The 9,167-nt window shown below is 44.7% G+C and overlaps 1 pseudogene; it reads left to right on the top strand.

The window, feature by feature from the left end:
- Positions 1-1,931: 1,931 nt before the first annotated feature.
- LOC132429632 (uncharacterized) lies at positions 1,932-2,851 on the top strand (annotated as a pseudogene).
- Positions 2,852-9,167: the final 6,316 nt, after the last annotated feature.

Below are 9,167 nucleotides of genomic sequence, written 5' to 3' on the forward strand. Positions count from 1 at the left end.
GCACTAAAGATGAGAATAATTTATATAATAAAAATATATTAAATGTATAGAAATGAATTTCTATAGGTTAAAGAAGTTTTGTGAAATATTTTGTAAAGATTAATTCATTGAAAGACTAAATGTATGCACTATCTGCAGATGGTCCAATTCAACACCAGAAAGCTGCACTCTCCCTTTTGTTGCCAATGATCCATTGAGAGCATCTGAGTTCCTTCTGAAGCCTGACAAAGACTTCTCCCTCACTTACCTCCCATGATCTCCCTTCCACGTTAGTGATACACTCCCATGGAGCACATCCCTTAATGAGTTACCCTCATGAATATTTTTGGAGGACATTTGGTTAATGCATTTTTTTAAGCTGATGGCTTTCAGAGACAAACTCATGCAAATGATGTGAAGGGAAGTTTTTGCTTTTGCTTTTCTCTTGTTAAACAACCTGGGCCTGCCATGCAAATAGTTGAATAATGTTGTTCCTAGTTAACTTACATACAGTTCTTAAAGGATCATTTAGTATTTTGGCCATCATGAATAATTAGGACTTTTTTTTTGTCTGTTTCACAAGTAACTGAGGGTTTTGTAATAGCCAGAGAAGGTATAGAGCCATGGAGAGATCTGCCCCAAAATGCACTATTTCTCTGAGGAAGAGAGAGAGAAGGGAAGCATCTGGTTGGGGGGGCGTGAGGGGTACAGACTTTTTTTTCTGTGTACCGGACAAAGAGATAGAACCATCAGGAAAGACCATTAATGACTTTGAGCTCAACCAACTGAACTGCCTTTCTTGGGGGATGCGCCTGGACCAAGTTTATTTTTTAGCAATTATAATAATGACGATTTACAAAAAGAAACCTCCCGAAGCCTATATCCCACTTTAGAGCCATTGGTGACATCAGCATTGCTTGTGCCCAGGGCGTTTAGAGAGAGACTTTTCAGTGATCTCAATAACTACTCAACTCTGGGTTGTATACATGCCCAAACTAAGCCCCATCGCCTTATCTCTGGGGTACATCAGACCTGGCAGGGATTCTGCCACACTGTGCAGCAAACCAGCATGCAGGCTGCGATGGGAGAGCAAGAGACAGCCATCAGCAGTGATGGGGCTTCTTCACAGTAAGAACATCAGAGCTCAGAATGAGGGTCTCTTTCCAAAAGCAAGCATTATTCGTCTTACACTAAACTACCACTGTCTGCCCGGCTGCAGTCACCAAAACAAACACAAAAATGCAAAGTCATGCATCTACCTATAGTCTTGAGGCTACCTTTACCAATGGAAGGGCTAGCAGTGCATTTTTCCCTCTGATGAAAGTTAAATTTCCCAAGACTTCCTTGGAGCGCTCAAAATGTCAAAAATGTGTCCATGTCTGCAATTCGCCAGTTTCAGGTCAAGGCCTGCTTTCATCAGTCTTACTCCCAGAAGTTTTCTGCCACCAGAATGCCATTCCTGATCCCAGCTCGACTTTTAGGCCGCCATGATGACTTCTTTGGTTTCTCAACTAAGCATGCAACCATTTATGTAAAGGACTGTCACTAATGAATAGATGTTTCCATGGGTCATGTGATGTGCTTTCCATTTAATCTTAAGTATTGCTGTGGCTGAGTACAATCAGATTGAACCCACCAACCCTTGGTTTTGTAGTAATATAATTATTTATTTTCCTAGTGTAGATGCTTCTGATTAGAATTGGCATTTGCACTGATTTTTTTATGTAGATTTATATAAATATATATATACATATATATTTGCTTGAAGAATCACCAAGCCAATTGGTGAGAGAGGGTCTTTTCCTGTAGAATTTACACCTCCATTTGTTGTGTTGTCTTGCGCTTCCCAATGTTGAGGTCTCTACGGCTCCAGTGAACCAGTGTGTTTTGCAGCAAATCTGACGACTTGTGTGGAAATGGCATGAAAGTTACCCAGATTACAACTGGTGCAAATGCACTTGGAGCCTGGGGCCAGACTGGTGCTAACACTGCAAACTTTGTCGAGAGCTCTCTCCAATCTGAAGGCTTGCTGGGGGCGCAACGTCACCTTCACATGCTGGGCCCTTTCGGAAAAGTGCCAGATCGTCTCACTGGTGCTATTTTTCATGCTCTGGTACAATGTGTAGCACCACGGGGGTCTCAGCTTTACCAAAATCAAAATCCCATTTGTCAGCTAATTGCAGGGGCATTTGTTTTTCTGCTCTCCTCCCACAGAATTTGTTGGCCACTTCTTTGCAGGCTTTTTCTCCCGGCTCCAAGCTTTTGGGTTCGCTCTGTTGAGTGCGCCCATCTTTACGAAGCCTGCACTCAGGTGCCTCTGAGCTGTCTTAGATCCTACTGCCAGCCCTTCAGGACTCCGAGCCAGGGAAAAGCTCCCCGCTCCTATGGCTCTTGCCTCTTCTTTCTCCTCATTCTTTCCCTCTGCTCTTCCCCTCCTAGTTCTGTCTCATTCCAGCTCTCTTCTGTGTACCTCTCCTTTTATCCTTCCTTCCCGTCTTCTCTGAGTTGTTGGCTTTCTCCCGCATTCCTTCTTTTCTCCCTCCCCTTTGATCCCCAGTCTCTTTGTCTATCTCTCCTTTACTCTCAGTCTCTCCCCTTCCTCTTCCTCTTCCTCCACCTTTCCTGTCCTTTCTCTTCTCACATGTCTGATCATCTCCTCTCCCATAACCCACTCCTTAGTATTTCCGTCCTAAAAGGGCTCATGGCTGATTCAGACAGCAAGTCCATACAGTGGACTAACGACACAAATTCTTTGGGTCGCCGTCTCACCCAGGCAGCCCAGAAGGCAAAGCTGAGCCTGAATGAGGTCCTGCACTGGAGCCAGCTCCATCACACCTCACTGAGCCAGCCTGCACCGCTGCCCTGGCAGTGATGATGCACGTGCTCTGGGCCCTGCCGGCACCTGGGTGCCTCTGCCTGAAGCCTGGTCCAAAGTGAGCCTGCTCCCAGCACCATCCCACGGCTCTGAGGACACTTCCTTTCAATAAAGGCAGACTCTGGCCCCAGCAATTATTCTGACACCAAACCTCTTCCTTCTCATGGAAGCCATGCCATCACCTTGGTTTGGAGAGAGACTTTTTCTCCATTCATAAGCTTTCTTTTTCCTATTTTCATGTGAAGCTCCCTCTGCTTTTCAGCTGGTGATTGCTCTGGTGAGATTGAATGGACTTGCTGGTGAAATTACATCTCTTTTTTCCTGTCTTGGTCCTGCCTAAATTCCTACAAAAATATTTAAGTCAAAGACTCAGGCTACTTCCTAAGTTTATCATAGTAATCTGTCGCTCCTAAAGAGGACAAAAGGGGACATTTCCCTTAGAGTATGTGGAGTACCTCCCATGACAACTGATTTGAAAGAGGACTCCCTACAGAATTCTGTGGATATACATTTTACTTCTCTGTACGTATGGTATATGTGGTATGTCTATCATGTATACACATACTACATTGGGTACAAATGAATGTGGATGGAAACCCACACACACACTTTAGTCTGTAAATATCCTTCCTCACTGAAAACTGTGCTTCGGAAATCATTTCTTGTACAGCTGTGCAGTTTCTTGTAGCAGCTGAGGATAAACTAAGGTGAATGATTTAGACAAAGATCATCTAAAAGATAGACTACAGAAGCTCCCTAGCAACTCAGGAGGACAGACTACCAAATGACAAGGTTGACTCCCAATGAGATGGCAAACTTTTCTTCTCTCCTTTTTGAATCTGTGTTTCCTAAATGTGTCTTAACTTCTGAGTGCACCAGGCTGTATGCGTGAGATTTCGATATGACAGTTTTGTGCTTCTCTCTGACAGGATGCTTCTCCATTGAGCTGTAGTGCCGGATGGGAGGGAGGGAAACATACTCCTTGCCTGGGCTGGAGTTTACAGAGACACTGCACAGCTTACACTCCTGTTAAGTGTAAATATTCGACACTTCCATTCCATTTGTGTAAAAAATAAAGCACACACGATTATAAAATCAAGATGTATATTTCATACTCAGTGTGTCTTTGCATATTTATTGCGTTTCCAGTTGTCAGCGGTGGCCCCATTGTAAAAATGCTTGATAGAGTGTTTATAAACATGTCATGGTTTTATTATAAGATATAAATATTAAAACATTTTATACTTTATAGCAAATTATTTTCTCCCAAAGCATAATTTGTCTTATTTCACGAAGAATAGAATCATTCGTTTCTATTTTTATCAGACTTGTCTGATTTTAGAACTAAAGTGTAGTTAGAGTAGATTCGCTCTGAGAAATATTGGCACTGCCTAGAGCAGCTGAAAGTGCTGCTTTTGAATATTTTTGAATATTAGATTGCCATCTTGCCTGCTTTTAATCAGGATTTTGCCAAGGGTGAACAAGGTATTAAATGATAGGTTTGGGGGGGGGTAATTTATTTTATTTATTTATTTTTGGCTCTGTTGGGTCTTCGTTGCTGCGCGCGGGCTTTCTCTAGTTGCAGCAAGTGAGGGCTATTCTTCACTGCAGTGCTCGGGCTTCGCATTGCGGTGGCTTCCGTTGTTGTGGAGCACAGGCTCTAGGCGTGCGGGCTCAGTAGTTGTGGCACGCGGGCTCAGTAGCTGTGGTTCATGGGCTCTAGAGCCCAGGCTCAGTAGTTGTGGTGCACGGGCTTAGTTGCTCCACGGCATGTGGGATCATCCCGGACCAGGGATCGAACCCATATCCCCTGCATTGGCAGGCAGATTCTTAACCACTGCACCACCAGGGAAGCCCAAATGATAGGTTTTTTAAAGACCCTCACATCTACCTCAAAAAAAAATCAATTCTCCAGTTTCAAAATTGTGAGATTCCAGAAGGTCCTAAGAATAGAGAGAAATAATTTTTTCTTGTCTGATACTAATGATGCCAAGAAAGGCATAAATGGGAAAGAAGGTGTCAATTTTCCATATGTAGTGGGGCCAAAAAACATACCAGCTCCAAAGAGCTGAGCATACCAAAAATGTCAGGCTTGAGAACCTGAATCTGCCAGATGATTCTTCCCTCCAGGTTAAACATATTCCTTGGCATGTAGACATTCGGACAGCACAGGTCTGACAGCTGGGGGGCCAAAACAAATTCCTCCCCTGGAAGGGTTGAAATTTCACCATTGAAGTGATCACTTTGAAGTACATTTTGCTTCACGATAAACTATCACATAATTGGATTAGCCACTGGGGAAGCCAGACTTGGTCATACGGCCCTGGCCAGCACAGTGTGCCGGCAGGAGTCTCCACCAGGTGCCCCGCCTCTGTCCATGGTCCTTGGCGGCAGTGAGCCGAGCAGATCAGAGGCAGCAGAAGACATTGACTGAGGCTGCAAGCCCAATGCAGGCCTCACATTCCAACAATTACTCAATTTTTAACATTTGCACAGTCTCATCAGGTGTAATATTAGTGGTAACACTACACAAAAAGCCAGTTTCTCTCAATAATGGGTGTGTTTATTCAAGGGGGAAAAAAGCTAGAAGAGCTTTTGACTTTTCTTTGGGTCCTATTTCGTTCCTTTGTAACTATTTTTAAAACACGATCATTCTGGAAGTCTCAAAAGTTAGAAAAGACTGCACATCTTTGAACCTAAGAGGGCCTAGCTATGCAACCATGGACGTTTTGTAGATACTCTGAGACTAAACATCCAGCGACAGAATTTCAAAGCCTCAGTGGGGCACAAAGATAAGGAACATTTTAGAGGGGTCACCAGCTTTCTCGGCACACACCAGACCCAGAGTCTCTGAAGTTGTCAGGGGACAATGTCTTCTACGCCCCAGGGCCGCTGGGTCTCATAACCCCAGTCGTGGTCCTCTGTGACTCACCTTTCCCTTAGGGACATCTCAGGAGGCACTACTGCAGTCATGAAACTGATCCTTTCCCCCTTCCAATGTTACAGCCAATTGTCAAGTCCAGACCTTGTCCCTAATCCCCCTTGGCACAGTTGGGACAAAGCTGGAATACTTAGGCAAACTTTGCTAAAGATTGGCTATAACAAAAGGGAAATAACAGATAACTTGATTTATGGGATGGGCTTAGTGCCCAGCCCCTGGCCACCTGCCATGTGACACAGGGCCATTTTCTCTCACCTCCCAGGGGTCCCTCAGGCACAGCTGGACCTGAGGTCAAAACGTTTACTCTACTGTAGCCCGCTTGAGAGACACGGAATCCATGCCTGACTCAGCACTGCTTTCCCACGATGTCAGCTACCGGTGAAAAGTGCCTGCACTCTCCATCCCCTTTACTCCCGCGTGCTGGAATACAAATAGGGTTGAATCACGGTGGTTACCTTTGATTCCTCTTTCACTTAAGATCGCCTTAGATGCACGGTGGTTACCTTTGATTCCTCTTTCACTGTAAGATCGCCTTAGATGCAGATTCTGATTCTAACAAGCTCCCAGGTGATATTGACACTGGAGTCACCAGGCTCTAATTCAGTCTCATTTTTCACACTGCTACTGACCACCCACCAGTGGGTCATAAACCAGCACTTTTTTTCAATGAAATAGAAACTCTATAGAGTGCCACACGTGTAGTAAGGATGAATATTGTTTCATGTTGTGTCAGGTGTAAAATGTATTCCTTCCTGTCAGTCACAGTCACACTTTGAGAAACAGTGCCATGACCCACACTCAGCCAGCTCCCAGGGGCCTCCTCTCCTGCTGAAGATGGGGTGCCACCGCGGAGAACGCAAACCACTAAGTCCTTTTCTCTGCCACCTCCTAGCTTTTCCTCACTGGTCCTACACTCAGAGCCACACAAACCAATGCATAGACCCTCTTCACCCAACTGAGACAGGGAATGAAATTGGAAACATCCACCTAAACCTACTAAAAAATGACCACTATCTAAGTCAAGGCCTAAATCAGAGTAAAGAAACTGAAGAACTGATGGCTTTTTCCAAATGTGAACATACACCTTTTCCGTTTCCAAAGCCCTGGTCCACATCCTTCATGAGAGAAATCTAAATCTTGAATTTAATTTTTCAGTCTTTTATTGGATTATTTTCAAGATTCTAGGTAAAACAACTATCCTCCAATAAAAATTAATTTAAAAAATTTTAAAACAACATTGTATGGGCTTCCCTTTGAAGTCCCAGACTCCTATATCCTTCTCCTTAAGTCCGAAATGACATATATGCTTTGTCTTGCCTTACTGTCTTTGGTATCCTTCATGCTTATGTGAATTCCCCATGTGTAGGTGATACAATTTGATTTTCTCCTGTTAATCTGCCTTATGTCCTTTTAATTATTCAATTCAACCAGCCAAAAGGCACCAGAGGGCTTGGTGGGGGAGGGAGGAAGAGTCCCCTTCCCCACAGATGCTAATTGGATTGTTTGATTTTTCATGGGCCACTCCTGTTTCTTTACTAGTCTTAGTAATAATCTTTCAGCAGAAATACTGTGTGCGACGTGCTCCCTCATCTAGCAGCTCTGGTATGAATAACCCCCCAGTGAAGGAAATCTCTCCCTTTGGTCTTTCCAAGCCAATTTCTTTTTATAATATTACTCATTCTAATTGACTACAGCCACCAAATCTGGCTTCAAATCCACAATCCTTTTCCTTAACAACTGGTGGTTTGATTTTGACTACCTGAAATTCTTCAGGGTATAAAGTAATAAGGATATAGGCCATGTTTTAAACCTAGGGTCAGTCAACATTAAAATCTGGAGTATTTAAGTGAACATTTCAGGCAAGGAAGAGCTAGCAGTTGCTTAATTTAAAATGCCCCACAAGAAAAATGTTTGCAAAGAAGCTGGCATTTTTTTATTAGTTATTTATCTTGCCGTCATTCCTTACACATTTAGTCAGCAAACAGTAACCACCTGCTTGGAGCCAGGCTCTAGACGATGAAATAAAAAACAAACGCACAGGGCACCACCTGTCTTCTAAAGGAATGCAGGCCTGGGAGCAGAGGCATTTTTAAAGAGAGAAGGAGAGAGAATTAAAACACAGAAGCTCTAAAACAGACCAGTGAGTGCATAAAGACTTTGGGAGAGGGACCTTGACATCTAGGAGTCAAACGTACACCTGCTCACGATTTGCCCTTGTTGCTCACACCCTGGGAAGAACCTTTATGTCAAAATTGAGTCTCTTCGGGCTTCCCTGGTGGCACAGTGGTTGAGAGTCCGCCTGCCGATGCAGGGGACACGGGTTCGTGCCCCGGTCCGGGAGGATCCCACATGCCGCGGAGCGGCTGGGCCCGTGAGCCATGGCCGCTGAGCCTGCACGTCCAGAGCCTGTGCTCCGCAACGGGAGAGGCCACAACAGTGAGAAGCCTGCATACTGCAAAAAAAAAAAAAAAAAAAACTGAGTCTCTTCACTAGCATTCCTGAATCTGTCAACCCCCAGATATTTCATCCTGTGGTGTAAACCCTGAGAGTTTTTTTTTTTAATTGTAATGCAAGTGCCTAACATTAAGCTTTTGATTACCCGGGCATCCAGCTATCTCCAATAAACACACTGCCAGCGACTCAACTAGAGGAAGAGCCAGGCCGCCTACCCCTGAAGTTTCCTTTGTTTTAGACTTCTCTGGCTGACTCTGATAACTAACCCTTTGACTGCTTGTTTTTCTCTTTCCTCACTTTAATTCGGGCTCTTAGGTATTAAATTTCACCAATAAAGAGTGAACCTGTGGAACACTAGCTCTCCCACCCTCGACTCCAATAAAAGCAGAACGCCAGGTTCTCTCTCTCTGCCCCCCTCCCCCACCCCCCGCCGGCTCTCTCCCTCTCCCCATCGCCACACCCCACATCCACAGCCTCTCTGTGTGGCCCCAGGCATGCCACGTGTTTTCCCGGATCTGTGAGTAAGAAATCTTGTCCTTTCAAAGGGGTTATTGCTAAGGGTGTTTTCCAATCACAGTAAAAGCCACAAGGGCCAGTCCAATCGCAGCATTGGCTCTGGAAAGGAAGACATCTGTAGGGGCTCCCTGTGAGCCCAGGTGAGTGCCCAGAGGCATTTCGAGCCAACAGTATCACTATCCACAGGCTGAGATGCACACAAAACACCTCCCCATCCAATCACATTGGCCACCTGATCGGCTTACCTATATCCAGTTAAGATGACAATTAGCACAGGCTAGCTGGCCAGGTGGGAGACGAGGGGCAGGTAAGATTAGTGTGAGATATGGAGGTTGGTATTCCAGAACTGGTATGCCTAATAGGTGGCAACAATTTCGGGAAGCAAGAAACAACTTGGACAAG

Source organism: Delphinus delphis, chromosome 8, assembly GCF_949987515.2.
Source record: "Delphinus delphis chromosome 8, mDelDel1.2, whole genome shotgun sequence".
NCBI classification, from domain to species: domain Eukaryota; kingdom Metazoa; phylum Chordata; class Mammalia; order Artiodactyla; family Delphinidae; genus Delphinus; species Delphinus delphis.